This window comes from Argopecten irradians, chromosome 5, assembly GCF_041381155.1.
Source record: "Argopecten irradians isolate NY chromosome 5, Ai_NY, whole genome shotgun sequence".
NCBI lineage: Eukaryota > Metazoa > Mollusca > Bivalvia > Pectinida > Pectinidae > Argopecten > Argopecten irradians.
Window position 1 is genome coordinate 1,538,845 of NC_091138.1, and position 16,466 is coordinate 1,555,310.

General features: G+C 36.9%; 1 protein-coding gene across 1 annotated transcript in view; it reads right to left on the minus strand.

Moving 5' to 3' along the window:
- Positions 1-16,466, minus strand: part of LOC138322617 (fatty acid synthase-like) — a 381,340-nt gene that overhangs the window by 245,020 nt on the left and 119,854 nt on the right. The window lies entirely within an intron of this gene.

Consider the following 16,466-nt stretch of genomic DNA (forward strand, 5'->3'; position numbering starts at 1 on the left):
AGAGACTGTGGAACACTGTATTAGAGAACTAATACAAAACCTGTTACAAGTCATGATCATACAAGTGAGCCAGACATCCCGGCCAGTATTGTGGGCCAGACATTATTCCCGGCCAGTATTGTGGACCAGACAACATCCTGGCCAGTATTGTGGACCAGACAACATACTGACCGGGATTCTGGACCAGACAACATCCTGGCCAGTATTGTGGACCAGACAACATCCTGGCCAGTATTGTGGACCAGACAACATACTGACCGGGATTCTGGACCAGACAACATCCTGGCCAGTATTGTGGGCCAGACATTATTCCCGGCCAGGATTCTGGACCAGACAACATCCTGGCCAGTATTGTGGACCAGACAACATCCTGGCCAGTATTGTGGACCAGACAACATACTGACCGGGATTCTGGACCAGACAACATCCTGGCCAGTATTGTGGACCAGACAACATCCTGGCCAGTATTGTGGACCAGACAACATCCTGGCCAGTATTGTGGACCAGACAACATCCTGGCCAGTATTGTGGACCAGACAACATACTGACCAGGATTCTGGACCAGACAACATCCTGGCCAGTATTGTGGACCAGACAACATACCGACCAGGATTCTGGACCAGACAACATCCTGGCCAGTATTGTGGACCAGACAACATACTGACCGGGATTCTGGACCAGACAACATCCTGGCCAGTATTGTGGACCAGACAACATACCGACCAGGATTCTGGGCCAGACAACATCCCGGCCAGTATTGTGGACCAGACAACATCCTGGCCAGTATTGTGGACCAGACAACATCCTGGCCAGTATTGTGGATCAGACAACATACTGACCAGGATTCTGGACCAGACAATATCCTGGCCAGTATTGTGGACCAGACAACATACTGACCGGGATTCTGGACCAGACAACATCCTGGCCAGTATTGTGGACCAGACAACATACCGACCAGGATTCTGGGCCAGACAACATCCTGGCCAGTATTGTGGGCCAGACAACATTCCAACCATGATTCTGGGCCAGACAACATCCTGGCAGGTATAGTTGGCCAGTCAACATCCCAGCCAGGATTCTGGGCCAAACAACATCCTGGCTAGTATTGTGGACCAGACAACATTCCAACCATGATTCTGGGCCAAACAACATCCTGGCCAGTATTGTGGACCAGACAACATCCTGGCCAGTATTGTGGACCAGACAACATACTGACCGGGATTCTGGACCAGACAACATCCTGGCCAGTATTGTGGACCAGACAACATCCTGGCCAGTATTGTGGACCAGACAACATACTGACCGGGATTCTGGACCAGACAACATCCTGGCCAGTATTGTGGGCCAGACATTATTCCCGGCCAGGATTCTGGACCAGACAACATCCTGGCCAGTATTGTGGACCAGACAACATCCTGGCCAGTATTGTGGACCAGACAACATACTGACCGGGATTCTGGACCAGACAACATCCTGGCCAGTATTGTGGACCAGACAACATCCTGGCCAGTATTGTGGACCAGACAACATCCTGGCCAGTATTGTGGACCAGACAACATCCTGGCCAGTATTGTGGACCAGACAACATACTGACCGGGATTCTGGACCAGACAACATCCTGGCCAGTATTGTGGACCAGACAACATACCGACCAGGATTCTGGACCAGACAACATCCTGGCCAGTATTGTGGACCAGACAACATACTGACCGGGATTCTGGACCAGACAACATCCTGGCCAGTATTGTGGACCAGACAACATACCGACCAGGATTCTGGGCCAGACAACATCCCGGCCAGTATTGTGGACCAGACAACATCCTGGCCAGTATTGTGGACCAGACAACATCCTGGCCAGTATTGTGGATCAGACAACATACTGACCAGGATTCTGGACCAGACAATATCCTGGCCAGTATTGTGGACCAGACAACATACTGACCGGGATTCTGGACCAGACAACATCCTGGCCAGTATTGTGGACCAGACAACATACCGACCAGGATTCTGGGCCAGACAACATCCTGGCCAGTATTGTGGGCCAGACAACATTCCAACCATGATTCTGGGCCAGACAACATCCTGGCAGGTATAGTTGGCCAGTCAACATCCCAGCCAGGATTCTGGGCCAAACAACATCCTGGCTAGTATTGTGGACCAGACAACATTCCAACCATGATTCTGGGCCAAACAACATCCTGGCCAGTATTGTAGACCAGACAACATTCCAACCATGATTCTGGGCCAGACAACATCCTGGCAGGTATAGTTGGCCAGTCAACATCCCAGCCAGGATTCTGGGCCAAACAACATCCTGGCTAGTATTGTGGACCAGACAACATTCCAACCATGATTCTGGGCCAAACAACATCCTGGCCAGTATTGTAGACCAGACAACATTCCAACCATGATTCTGGACCAGATAACATCCTGGCAGGTATAGTTGGCCAGTCAACATCCCAGCCAGGATTCTGGACCAGACAACGTCCTAGCCACAGGGACTTGTAACGTAGGTTGTGAGAAAGTCTGTTGTGTATACATACATGTATGTACTGTATAAGATATAAAAGTACAAATGTATACACAACCGACTTTCTCACATCACAACCTACGTTACAAGTCCCTGTGGTCCTGGCCAGGGTTCTGGGCCAGACAACATTCCGACAAGGATTCTGGACCCGACCCGGGCTAGGGTCCTGGGGCAAACAACACCTCGTCTAGGGTCCTGAGGCAAACAACATCTCGGCCAAGATTCTGGGCCAGACGAAGCTGTGAGACCCAACTTCTTTGTCATCATGATCACTTGGCATGTAACATCGACAATTTACTCCAAACAGACTTCGTCATCTTAGACGTTTTATATGTCGGGTGCCATACCAACGGCTGGTGAAAAAGTTAGAATCCATTCGAGGACCAACACATCCAAGATAAAGAAGAATTGTCAAGGCAGAGGGAAAGCTGTCAGAAGATGTCTCAGCGGTCAGCTGGTCCTCACAGGGGATCTGGCTCGGGCCTGTACTTATCCAACTTCTCATCAACGACCTCCCAAATATTTAGACGATTGCGAAATCTATAGAACATAGAAAGATAAAACCCTAAAATGCTGGAGAAAGATATTTCAGAATTGGTAAACCGGGAGTGTACCCGGAGTATGTCGTTAACGTTCCATCCAGGCAAGTGTACAGAATATTGAGGGTCACTACGATTAGGAAGACCATTAAGGTCCAGTACCATCTCAAAGCACACCTACTGGTCGAGACCATCACAGCAGACGTATCATGGAAACATTATACAAATAGTGTGTGTAACAAAGCCAACAAGGAAATTGAAGATCTCCAATGACTGTGACCTCAACGTTCTAGCTGATTCCGTCCTAGTTCGGCCTTGGAGCCAGCATATGATACAAAGGAGAGCGCCATGTTACACTATCAAAAGGTTTCACAATACCAGCAGCATCGTATCTGACAGCGATAGACTAAAGAAGGTCACCATGCTATACAAGATTACCCACGACATTAGATGATATACCAGCGTCATCCATCTGGTTAATTTGTGGAAATTTTCACAACGGCAAATACATGTATGTGTGATAACTTGTATTACAGATTTTACTTGAACCAGTACCTCGAGTTCGGATTGTCCTCTCTCATTACCAACACTTTTCGGGTAGTTCTTGGAATCACATCGATCTGGATGATACTGCATTATTTATCATTAGTTTATCTCGTATTGTTAATGATCCATTTATTTACTCAATTCGTAAAATCAACAAGTTGGAATACTCCGGACCATCGCCATCTTCGATATTCCAGGGATTACTATTACTGTCGTTATATCCACCCGCGGAATATGTCATAGTAAAACTGAAGGTATTTTTAAGAGAAAACCCTTGACCAATCACAGCCCTACAGAGTGTTTCTTAGAGCAACGCCTTACTTCAAACTCACAAGTTTACCACAATATACCGTATTTGATTCTTTTAATCCCTTAACTCCCAAGAATTTTTTTATGGAACTGAATATTTTGTTTCAAAGTGATTTTTCACGCTTTTGCACCAACAATTATGGTAAACAACCCATATATATTCAGAAACTTAATATCACACCCTTTACAGATTTTATATGACAAAATATGTTTTGCGTTAATGACGTTACCATAGCAACCGGAAATTGAGAAAGTATTTCTTACATTTATAGCTCTTAAGCCTATGAAAGTGAGCTTAGTGCTCATATAACAACTTAATAATCAAGTATAATATTGAATAAGAGATGAAAGTTCTATTGAATGTAACATTTTCAATTTAGTTTTGGTTGTTACCATGGTTACCAAGAAATGTTTAAAACCGATGATTTTTTAAAATGTTTTGATTTAGCGCTGTATTTGTCCTGTTTTAGCTGTAGCAAAAATGTTTTATTTTATAACTTTGTTTACCTTTCAACTTGCGTATTGACTTTTAAAGAGAACAGGGTCAAGTTGATGACAAATTATTGATTTTTGCCACTTTGCCACTAGAATGTTACCATGGCTACTGAAAGCGGACCTATACAATATTTGTTTAGATTCTAAAACATTTATGTGGCCTCCAGTCGAATGAATATTGAAAGATATTTTTAACGTTTTGATACTCATTACTGTTAGCATTAGATATTTTAATAACAATTTAATAGCTCAAACGGGCCACCGTACATTTGTGCGTTATATGCTATTACCTGTACATGTTGTGTAATGCTAATCTTCTATGCATAGTTGAGAGAACACATCTTGAAATGTCCTTTACACATACCAGTCTTAATATTTTATCCTGTGTGTTGTAAGATGGTTGTTGCCTATGTATCTTTGTCTTCTTTCAAACAAAAATGAGACGAATGTAGAGTTTTGTAGAGGCAATAGAAAACTTATTTCGACATGTTATGAATTACATATTTGAGTATTTTATCCAATGGTTTCTCGGTTTTCTTGGTATGTATAATGAATATAGATATTTTGTTTATTTTGTGTTGGGATTAAGTTTACACATGATACTTATGACATGTGTTTAAGCTACGAGAAAATTATTGTTAGAGTAGATTTCTTTCAATATAAGTGGTCAAACATAAAAATGACAATATCAACTACAAAAACTGTGAACTAAAAGTATTAATTCTTTTTTTTTTGCTTAATTTTTTATTTTCGAACATTTTACACAGTATATATAAATGGACACTAACACACAAACACTTGCATAAAGCACTCATTCACAATACTTAAGAACATCAAATTGTACGTTATGAGACATCCATAAAAACATATATTAACCATTAATAGCAAACCATAACGCACATATATGCATGCTCTCGCTCTCTTTCTCTCTCTCTCTCACACACACATACACACACTCACATACATACATACATACAGACAGACATACTAAAGAAGAAAGATAAGAAGGAAGAAGAAAGAAGAGGGAGGTACCGTTACACATACACTATATTATAGTTTTAAATATATTATATGAAGTAAAAAACAATAATGAAAAATTGTTCTGAAGAATCTTTGTGCTGATCAGCTATATGAACCCTAGCAAAAGATAAAAATAAAATAAAAGTAAGTTAGTTGTAGTAAAAGACTAAGTGAAAGACTAGGGTAAAGGTATATACTTAAAGGTCCAATAAAGGTTTCCATTTCCTCCAGCCTATTTCAAATGGCCTTTTAACATGGTCACTTTGACTAAAAAACATATATTAGTATTAATTCTTGCTATTTTCCGATATCGGAGATTCTAATTCCGTTATCGGAAATTCTATTTTTGATATCAGGAATTAGAAAACAATTTTTCCCTATAAGAAATTCTTATTCTGATATGGGAAATTCTCTATTTCCGATATCAGGAATTTTATTTCAGATATCAGGAATTCTATTTCCGACGGAAAATCTTAGTAATTCCTGATAACAGAAATTGAATTTCCGATATCAGAAATTCTCTCTTATTCTGCTGCAATAACTGCTCCCTGGTAGCTGATGCGCAGATTAGCATGGTAGAGTAACTTGAATTTCCGATATCGGATGAATTCCCGATATCATAATACAATTTCTGATATTGAAATTTGTTTTCTTATTTTCGATATGAAAAATAAAATTTCCGATATCAGAATTAGAATATCCGATACCAGAATTGGAATTTCCGATATCAGAAATTAAAAGTAATTTTGGATATCGGCAATATAATTTTCGATATCGGGAAATAGAATTTCCCATATTGGAATTAGAAATTCTGAAATTCGGAATAAAAAGTAACTTAGCTTGCCATATCGGCGATTACGCCGTCTGACACACGACGTCAACAATTTAAAAATGCTCGGAAGTAAGTTGGCATAATTTTTCAACTCACAGAAAGAGAATAAAGCCGCTTCCAAATGAATTTTTACTTTAGATAAAAGTTGTCGGTTATTTTCTTTAGTTTTTATAACATGTAAACAATATCCCGATTGCTCAACAAATAAGGGAGATATTGCGATTTTTCCAATTGCGTAGAAATGCGTAGTTGGATGTGAAGGATTAACTACTCTGAGAAGTCAACATTTTCTGTATTAAACTTTTTTTCTCATATTGATTTTTGGAAAAAGGAGTTCATACCATAAAAGAAAATGGAAGAAAAAACGTATGTCCGTGTGCTCGCTTTTTAGCTATTGTAACTCAAAGATACCTACTTGACAAAATATTGGATTTTATGGGAATTATGCCGTTTTGACCATATACACAAGAGATTAAAACCATAATTTCCTAATGAGGTGTTTGATATGTATGAATGTTTGTAGAATTTATTTGCAAGAAGTCTTATTTTCCAGTAGTCTTGTTTAAAAATATGCCAGTTTTGATTAATAAGACTAATATTTTTTCTCAGAATAACAACATATGCTACCCCTACCCCTTAATTCTGAGCTACAAAATGCACCATCTTTAGCCGTTTTTTGCCAAATTTAACCCTTTATAGAAAAAGTTCTGGTATAAAACTTTTGTTAATATTTTGTATATCAACAGGGAAATGGTTGTTCTTTCTAAATCAGACAGAAATAAAGGGGGTCCGTGTGCTTACTTTTTTGCCCTATTTGAATTTTTGTTATTTTTTCAGTATTTTATAATAAAAAATAAAAGTGCTCAAATTACCATTTTTTTCTTTTAAAAAACATGTTTTATTTTCAAAAACGTAGAGTTTTTTTTTCTACCAAAAAAAACTAAAAGTGCTAAATTACCATTAAATGTGAAAACAAAGTGACAAAAGTGTATCATTTCACACATTAATGTTCAATAGTTTGCCACGAACCTAGTTAAGATTTAAAGCAAAAATTAGCCCTTTGATAAGTTTCTGACAGAACTGAAAAAACGTGGGGGTGCTTGTAATTTCATTGACAAAAGACCGTATGTTACGTGAAAAAATCGTATTTTCAGTTTCTGGTAAATTGCAAGAACTTTTACTGAGAGATAACGACTTAGGTCTCAACAAGGCTGTTAAAATCTGTAGGGCCTATGAACAGACCAACCAACAGGCGAAGGAATTTCGTGACCATTCTACAGTATCTGCTAATAAAGTTAATGCAGTTGGACACCAGAAAGGTCCAAACAGAAAGAAAAGCCAACAACAATATATGAAGACTGTGAGTCTGAGTAAGAAGTCTGAAGAGACACTAAAATTCAACTGCAAATTCTGTGGATTCAAACATAAGAAACAATTGGAAAAATGTCCAGCATGGGGAAAGAAATGTGATCATTGCCATGGTAACAATCACTTTAAGTCACAGTGTAAGAAAATAAATGTTGTATCAGAGCTGAGAGACAGTGATAAATCTGATTATGATGATAATTTGGTTCATGCCAGTAAACAAGAACAACTCGAACCGTATCAAGGCTACACTCATCGTGAATGACACTGACGTTTCGTTTCAAGTCGATAGTGGAGCAGACATAGATACTACCTGCTAGAGATATGTCCGCAAAGATCAAGTGACCCCAACTAAGGTTAGGCTAAATACATGGAACAACGCAAACCTGAAAACACAAGGAGAGTTTACAACCCACTAAGAACAGAGAGGTCTCCAACATAACCTTTGTTGTTATCAAGAACGGATATACCAACTTGCTGGGATTACCTACTATCAAGCAGCTTGGTTTCGTAACCATACACGAGGATCGTTTTGTATCAAATTTGAGACCACGACACTAAGTGATCTAGGGGAGGCAACCCTACATGTGGATGAGACTGTACCTCCAAAGGTATTACCCTGTCTTAATATTCCCATAGCACTACAGGATAAAGTCAAACAAGAACTTGACAATTTAGTAGATAGAGGAGTACTGATACCTGTGTCTGAACCAACCAAATGGGTTAGTCAGATGGCCATAGTTCATAAAGCTAATGACAAACTAAGAATATGCATAGACCCTCAACCTCTCAATGCCGCTCTAAGGAGACAGCACTACAAACTTCCCACTCTGGAGGATGTTTTGCCAAAACTAGCCAAAAGAGTATTTAGTAAGCTGGATATCAAAGAGATATTCTGGCATGTTCGACTTGATGAAGATTCAAGTTATCTCACAACTATGATGACACCTTTTGGATGATACCGTTGGAACAGACTCCCGTTTGGCCTCAAAGTCTCAAGCGATATATTCCAACACAAACTGGATGAAGCTCTGGGCGATCTTGAGGGAACTTTCTGTGTCATTGACGACATAATCATCACTGGACGTGGTGAATCTGATGAAGAGGCCAAGAAAGATAATGATGCGAAATTATCAGCTGTGATGAATCGTTGCTCTGAAAAGAACATTATTCTGAATTAAGACAAGCAAGAAGTAGGGCTATCGGAAGTAAGATTCCATGGCCATCGTATCACAAAGGATGGAGTGAAAGTTGACGACTCAAAAGTCAAAGCAATACTTGAAATGCCTGCACCAAGTGATGTATCAGGTGTCAAACGCCTATTTAGAATGGTATGTCCCGTTTCCTGCCTGATCTCTCGGACAGGATTGAGCTTATCCGTCTACTTACCTGTAAGAATACTCCATTGGAATTGTCAGCTGAGTGTGAGGAGGCGTTTTCTTCACTGAAACACATGTTAACTCACTCGTCTGTCTTGCAATACTTTGATGCAAAGAAACTTGTTGTGATACCTCAGGAACTGGTACCGGTGCATGTTTAATGCAGGAAGGAAAACCAATCGATTACGCCTCTCGTGAACTAACGCAATGTGAACGAAGATGGGCGCAAATAGAAAAGGAGGCGCTCGCCGTATTATTTGGTCTAGAACGATTTGAACAATACACGTATGGCCGCAGTGTTACAATTGAAAACGACCACAAACCCCTTGCTTTAATCCTACAGAAACCCTTCAACCTGGCACCAAAAAGAATACTGGACATTATGGTTCGTATGTACGGATATGACGTCACATTCTGTTTTTCAAGGGAGGGCATCTATTTCGAGCCGACACGCTCAGTAAGGCTCATCTGAGCAGGTCCACACATTTTGTCAATCAAAACATTTGATAATATTCCAGACGTCAGACTAGAAGAAATCCGACGAGAAACTCAGGATGAAAATATACACACTTTCATCAGTTTTGTACTCAAGGGATGGCCAAACGACAAGTGCAAAGTATCACACACACTGTAAATTGCCGTACTACGACATTCGCGACACCTTAAGTGTAGAAGATGGACTAGTGGTCAAAGGCGAGTCTGTCATTATTCCATCAGCACTACGATCGCACATCAAACAAAGGTAACATAGTGCACATCTTGGATAAGATAGTAAGCTGCGTCGTGCTCGAGGCACAGTATATTGGCCAAGTATGGCACAAGACAGACAATAGCTGATGCCTGTGAAATCTGTCAAGTAATGAAAGATAAACCTGCTGCGGAACCTCTTCAGCAATTAAGAGGTTCCGCAGCAGGGTGATTTTGATTTCCATAAAGTTGGTCTGGATTTGTTTGAAATTTCAGGGAAGCAATATCTAATCACCGTAGACTACTATTCTAGCTTCATTGAAGTAAATCTTACAAAAACCACTAGTTCTCAAGTGATATCTTTACTCAAGAAACATGTTGCTCGCGATAGAATACTACAAACGATAGTATCCGATGGAGGTCCGCAGTTCACAAGTCAGGAGTTCAAATCATATGTGACAGACTGGGGAATAAACCATTATTTTAGGTAAGGCAGAATCTGCAGTAAAAATATGAAAACTCTATTTATCAAAACCAAGAAAGAGGGAGGAGATCCCTATGTGGCTATATTGGGGCAGAGAAACACTCCAAGACAGAACACAGGACTAAGCCCAGCAGAAATGCTATTTCGGAGGCCTACACGAACATTCTTGCCATATATTCACAAAACGCAGAATGACACCAGTTACACAAAGGCAAAACGCGAAAAACGTAAACGGTTTGTGAAGAAGTCTTATTACAAAAAAAAACATAAACTTGTCCTAACTTGAAATTGACCAATCTGTGTATAATCAGCATTCCGAAGGCCAACAGTGGAAACGCGGGAAAGTTGTCGGAATTCTCGGTCAGCGTACATATTAGCTAAAGGGACAGGATGGCGGTGTATACCAACGACCATTGATGTGCATGTGTGTGATAGATCTCCGTTGCGAGATAGGGTACCAGATGTAATATTGCGTTCGAGTGTGGAAATTAGCAGCAGTACCAGCAGTGCAAAAAATGAGAAACCTATGAAATATTATTTTTATGACTACTTTTGAGTGAAGTTAATCTTACAATAACTCTGGCTCGAATGTAAATAACTAAAAGTATGGAATTGATGTTTCAAATATTTTAATTTGTACTCTAAATGTGGTGTCAATAAAGTTTGTTCAAGGGTGTGCTCTATGGTTTCTAAAAACAATCAAAGTACTGAAAGTACTAAATGGCTCGGTCTCGATGATTGGAGGAATATATTTCTAAAGTCAACACTGTTTTTTGGACAATAAGAAATAAATTTTGCTAGTGTTCCTTCCAGTTCGGACTTTTGAGGATTCCTTGGACACCAAGGTGTTAGATAAGAAACACATACTAAACTCTTGGGAGCCCAATCTAATATTTCCTATGATGTTAGATATGCCAAATGATTTTATAGCATCTTTAACCTTTTCCTTGTTAATTTGATGTCAATTAAAATATCCATTCTGAATTGCTATTCTCATCAAGTTCCTGGGACCACAGTAACAGTTAACATGTATTGTTTTGCAGCAGAGACAGACAAGAGGCATATTTTTCTATGCCAAAATGTCTTAAATACAGAATATGTCAATCCTCTAGAAGACTTATCAATACAGTCATACCATTTCTGAATAAATTGGTCAATTGGTCTACTTTTAACAAGTTTTTGTAATTATTCTTTTGTAAAACAGCAAGTTGATTGATATCCAAACATGATTTAAACTAGCTCTGGACGAAATATCTTACAGCTATTTTAAAAAAAACGTCTGGTCCATTTTCATGTAAAGTATACATTAATTTATAAATATTACTTGATAATTTATTTGATGTTATGTAGTTATGCCAAAAAGTAATCATTCTACATTTAATTTCAATATCAATTGGGTATCTTGTTAGCTCGCCATAGACCATGAATTGTTTTACACATTTTCTTAACTTGAGGAAATTACAAATGAATTTTTCTACAATATTTATATTTTCAAATCCCCATACTTCTGATGAGTATAATAAAACTGGCACTACAAGTGACTAAAATATTTTCAGATTAAAATCAACAAGAAGAGATACATTCCTTTGTTTCTTAAAAATAGCAAACACAGATTTAATTGTTTGTTCAGCAGTTTTTTCCTTTTCTTTAAAAACGCTACCATTGATGTTAAAAAATATACCTAGATATGTATACCCTTCTTATCAAAATAATTCTATATCCCATAACGTGAACTGGTGTTGTTGGGCCAATTTACATTTCGAGAATACTACAACTTTTGTCTTTCTGACATTAGATTATAATTTCTATGTAATGCAATATTGTTCAAATCCGTTTAACATTTGTTGTAGAACAGTGTTATCGGCATATAATGATAATAGTTTAGGATACTTTTCAATATTATCTATAAGTAATTTGTCAATAGTTGTCAGACAATTAACATTCTTTTTCCGCCAGATAAGATTCCAAGTCACCAAGGAAGATTGAAAATAGGAAAGGAGATATAAATAAGGTACCATACTGTGCATGTATATGTTCAAGGTAAATAAACAATGTAAGCTGATCTTGTAGAATTGCCTTACAGCGTTAAAATAAATTTAGTATGTCTTATAGCATTGGATGTAATTGAAAAAGGGTAAAATCACCACTTTCAGAGTGATCATAGAAGATTGATAGTCAAGGAGGGAAAACATAAGACAACCTGTGTTATGCAAATTAATATTTAATTTATTTTGAATAAATTGTGCCGAAGATGATGATTAGTGTATTATCAACGATACTCTAAATATGTTTTCTAAAAATATTAACAACTAATGTCACATTGTGTTATAATAGTAATGGTAATTATTTGGATCAAAAATGTTTACAACATTAAATGTATTATATATATGGAATTTGAATATGATGATAGTAATTATTTTCAGATCAAAAACTATTACAGTATTAAGCTACCACAGTTGAAAATTATTTCTTTCATTTTGTTCACACATTTTTTCTCCTGGACTGGTTCCAATTGAAATGATACTTGCATGTAGACATTCTGTATAACATAAGGAAACAATAAATGTATTAACAGAGTAATTACTGAAAAGGCTAATATCATACAATTAAAGATATTTTTTTATAAATAGCAATACCAGTTTAGAGTTAATTTTATTGAAATTTATGTCCTGTTGTTCTTTAATACTCCTGTTCTTTAGAGTTTTGTCCTTCATAAATAGATTGTAATATAGCAGTTGTCATATAATGTATCTGATAATGTGCACAAAGAAGTATAAGTATACGCTGATGTGTGCATGGGCACGGTGATAAATTATTAAAAAACTGGCGGATGCTGAATATGAAAGGCGTAAAGTCTATTTTGCCGAGTAAAAAATTCATAGAACTAATATTGGTGTGTTCTCCATTTGCCCACTTTTTAGAGAACAAAGAAAAGTGTTGGTATAGGAGAACAATGGAAAACCAATTATAGTCAGTTCCATAATAATTTTTACCTGTGCTTACCTGTGTTCGTTTACCTGAGCTACCTCTAGTTTATCAAAAGTGGGGAAATAGATAGAGAGATATCGATATATCTGTATACAATACAGTACTATATAATATTTTGTGCGTTTTGACAGACAAATATAAATGATATTTTATGTTCCATCTTTATAAATTTCACCATTGGAATGGTGTATTAAAGAACAAAATTTCATCCAAGTTTTAGGAGAATTAAATGTCAGATTTTTTTTTACAAACTGTTGCAATTTCAAGAATTAGTTAAAGACAGTGGCATGTGCACTTGTGTACAATGTAGCTATATAGCTACAGATCGAGGATATAAAGGATCTATAGGATGATACATGTAACAATATACATGTACATGAAGATATATATACAAATGCATATACATGTACGTTTGTACTTGTATCTAATATATTAATTATATCATATACAGTTGTATACCCTATATATCAAATTGTACAGATCTAGATGTCTCGAAATTCCAATTCTACAGTGACAAGAATTTGCATGATTTGTCATGTATATATAATGTATAGTGCGCATCCCTCCTATCACATCATAAAAATCTAAGCATTTCTACAGAATATAGACTTCTGCTGATTGCAAATGGTTTGAGAGAATGTGAATGTTATTGAGATAATTGTTTAGCTAGTGATAGTTCGAACCCTGATTTTTTATAATAGATCATATTTCCGATAGTTCGAACATGTCAAATTATGAAGGTAAGAATAAGATTTTTGTCGGCAAATTGACTCAATGGGATTCCTAAAAATCACGATGTATTGCAGTATAAATATTTCAGTAGAATTGTCACAAAGGTGATTTCCAATGAAAAGAGGCGTAAACATAAACTGCATGATTACATAATTATTACCATAAACTATTTTTGTAAATATATTGAATGTGGATTATGTTATAAATGCCACTAAAGTTTATACGTATATGTACCTCAATACATGTAGCTCGATATCCAAGAAGGTATATTTTGATTGAACTACAATTAGCAATTATAGTTATTATTTATGTGTTTATATGTACAGGTATATATGTTTGTCAAAAAGAGAAAAAGAAATTTTGAAGTTTTGAAGTTAGGACCAAATATTGATTTTACGTTTGATGTGTTAATTATTTACTTATACATTATATATTATAATTATATGTATATTATTAATATGAAAAATCAATAACATAACTGACATCACAAAGAGTATCAAACCAAAAGATTTTTCCATGTAATATTATTTCCATACATGTACATCAAGTTATACATAAATGATACCCTTATTGAATAAGTACAGTACGTATCACAGGTGAAATTCACAGGTAAAACACAGGTAAACCCAGGTTAACTTCTCTGAAATAGACTATAATCTTTGTCACAACATTCTGCTAATTATCAGATTATAAAAAGTGGGCAAATGGAGATACAGCCATAATATTGTTCATACTCAAAGATGTAATCGCACTAAAAACAGTGATTGTGTAGGCTTTTGTGTGAATGCGTTTGTAAGACTGTGCCAGGTGGTAGAGAATAGTCCCGCTCGAGTGATCACACATGTACAACGCAAGTGAGAGTCGGGTATATGTTTATGTAAGTTTTAATTGCTAATCTCTGACGATTGTTGATAAAATACAACTCAGGATAATTTCTAAACATTTAACAGTTTTCTCCATGTTTGTAGTAGATTGAAACAGCTTTTTCAGTGCCGTTCTATGGTAGAGTTATGAAAAAGAAATCAGTATTTTCATCGATCTACAAATGTAGTAGTCCAAAAAAATCTTACTTCGAGTTATACGAATATTTTATGTATGATTTTTGTCATTCGGACCAAAAATTTACTTTGTTAATTACGTAGTTTACTGAATACGCTATATATATTATCAGAACGTCAAGCTCCTGAAGGCCTACATGTGATGAAAGAGGCTAAAATGTTTTTTTAAAGTATGGTTTAGTGGCAACCTCTAAACGTGCTTTAATATGTACATATAATATAAAATCTGATAATGTATACATGTGCTTATAAAATTATCGATAATTATGGATGTAGTAAATATTCATACCTTATTAACTGCCGTAAGTTGGAAGATTACGCCACATTGTACATTTAGAAAATGTTCGTCGTCTGTCACGCGCTATTTGATCAGTAGACAAAGTTTATCCTATATTTTGTTAGAGTTGTCTTTCTTCCATTGTGGATTTACACGTACATGTGGCATAACGCAGCCGTGATAAACAAATCTCTATTTCGTCATGAAACTTATTTGCTCCCTAACTAATATGATTCGCGTGGGGCGAAGCGAAGCATTTTCGGGACGAAACGTCTTCATTCATTGTAAACAACATTTTCGGGACGAAAAGTCTAGATACATAGTAAACAATTCAAGAGAAAATTTTCCAACCTAAGATCATTTGGATAATGTATATGTAAGGATATGAAAGCAGTAATCTACTATTCCTATTTCAACATTACAGATACGCTTATTTCAGTAACTTTCATATTCAAAATTTGCTATTTAAAATTCCCGGTAAAATCAAAGTTGTTGAATACACTGCCGTTAGGAGCGCTAGTATCTGCGAGCAAGTTCTTAGCCAATCATATTGAGGAAACTGACCGAAAGATAATTTTGCAACCACGATCACAAAGGCGAGGTGATTACCTCGCCAAAAATGTAGCAAAAAATTCCAAAAATTATCAAAATTTCCACATTTTCACACTTTATGCATATTTCGAGTGGTTACCATGACAACTAAAACTGCTAAATGAGAAAACTGTAGTTGCAATTAAATTAGGGATGTACTAAATATGTCAAATCCACCAATTTAGATACTCAATAACAGTTTTGACAATTTCACAGATTTGGGGGCAAAAAATGGCCCAAACTATACTTAAGTCCTTTGTCCAAACGTTTTTCAAAAGTTTTCAGATTAGGTGACTGTATTACACTCTCAGGTAAAGAGTTCCAGTTTCCAACAATTCGCTGGTTACCATATTTTCCTCGTTTGAAAGTATCAGGTCCAACAGGCTGGGTTCTTGACTAAATCTTATCCTCGTTGGGACTTGCATATGTTGTAGAAGGAACGTATCTCTTATGGTTTCCATGAATTTCGCTTCCGCCTTGTTTTGGTGTTCTGTTGTGCAGTTTGCCCAGTTAATATTCTTATAGTTAAAATCCCCCATACTAAGTTTATGCGACTATATATAATCACGACCAAAACCAACCGATTGGGCTAAATGCTAGGAGATTTGTTGGGTTGGACTTGATTTTTCATTCA